This window comes from Carlito syrichta, unplaced genomic scaffold, assembly GCF_000164805.1.
Source record: "Carlito syrichta isolate Samal-C Ts95f unplaced genomic scaffold, Tarsius_syrichta-2.0.1 Scaffold94752, whole genome shotgun sequence".
NCBI lineage: Eukaryota > Metazoa > Chordata > Mammalia > Primates > Tarsiidae > Carlito > Carlito syrichta.
This window is the reverse complement of record NW_007038848.1, coordinates 4,721-6,382: the sequence shown is the minus strand read 5'-3', so window position 1 is coordinate 6,382 and position 1,662 is coordinate 4,721.

Genomic DNA, 1,662 nt, shown 5'->3' with positions numbered 1-1,662 from the left:
CGCGGGCTCAGGCAATCCACTCACCTCAGCCTCCCAAAGGCACGAGATTACAGGCTGAGCCACTGAGCCCGGCTTCATTTATCTTATTTGATAGAGAAAATTTCTCTTTTTGCCATTCTTATCTAATTGGGGTCTTGATTCTTCCTTATGCATTTTGAAACAGTTTATTGTGTCTCTCAAAAAAAAAAGCTTTCTGAAATTTGAACTTGTATTGAATTTATAGATTGATTTATGTAGAAGAGATACCTTAATACTAAATTGTTTTACTCATGAACATGGCTTATCTTCCTATTTGTTAGGGCTAATAGCATACACATTTAAGAAATACCATTACACTTTTTTCTTTATAAATATTTCATGGATTGATAGGTGAATTCTTAGATTATTTTAACTTTTTGTTGCTATTCTGAATGGAAGATTATATTTTGTTAGAATTTCTAGTTGTTTATTATCATATGAAGAAATGCTAGCCGGGCTTGGTGGCTCAGCCTGTAATCCCGCCCTTGGGAGGCTGAGGTGAGTGGATTGCCTGAGCCCGCGGGTTCGAGACCCGCCTGGGCAACTTGGTGAGACCTCATCTCCACAATAAATAAAAAATTAGCCGGGTGTGGTAGTGTGCGCCTGTAGCTCCAGCTACTTGGAAGCCTGAGGCGGAAAGATTGCCGGAGCCCAGCAGGTCGAGGCTGTGGTGGCCGGGAGTGTGCCACTGCACTCCAGTCCGGGTGACAAAGTAAGACTCCAACTCAAAAAAAAAAAAAAAAAAAAAAAAAGAAAGAAATGCTATTATTTTTTCCAAGTTGATCTTTTATTTGGACAATTTGCTGAATTGTCTTATGAGTTTGAATGATTTAGAGTTTCTATGGAGAATATAAAATCACATCCAAATAATGACCATTTTGTTATCCTCCCTCCCAGGTCTTATATATAAGGGACACGCATGCACGCACGCACACACAAATTGGAATCGTTTTTTGGAGGGTGGGCCCCTTGTAATACAGGCTTCCTCCACTAGGTGAGTATTCTAGGAACTTATCAGCATCAGTGTACCAGTTAGCATTGTTGTGAGAGGCTGCATTTGGCTTCAGTGAATTTTTTTTGGAGATTCTTTCAGCACGTTTACCCATTTCATAATGGGTGATTTATGAGCACACCTGCCTACACCACACTTAGTGTTTAGCAATTTTTGGCCCAAAACAGCATGACCCCACCCTCTCTATTCACCCATCCTTGCCCCAAGTGACTTTTTTTGTTTGTTTGTTTCCCCAAATGAAAAAAGTCCTCAAAGGGAAAAAGTTCTGCTGATGTGGAAGAGGTGAAACAAAAAACGGCAGAAACACTAAAAGGCATCAAAATTGAGAAGTTCAAAAACTTATGAGCAGTGGAAAAAATATCTCATAGATGTATTGCATCAAATGGAGAGTTCTTTGAAGATGACTGATGTTTAACCATGTAAGAATAAATGTACAATTTTAAAAAATAAATAAATTCTGTTTTTGGGGGTGGGAGGTTCCCTCTTGTACATATATTAACTTCTTGCAATGTCTGGGACACCAGACTTGAACAGTAGTGGTGATAATACCCAACTGTGTCTCTTCTTTTTTTGTTTTGTTTTTGTTTTTTTGAGTTGGAGTCTCACTCTGTCACCCAGACTGGAGTGCAGTG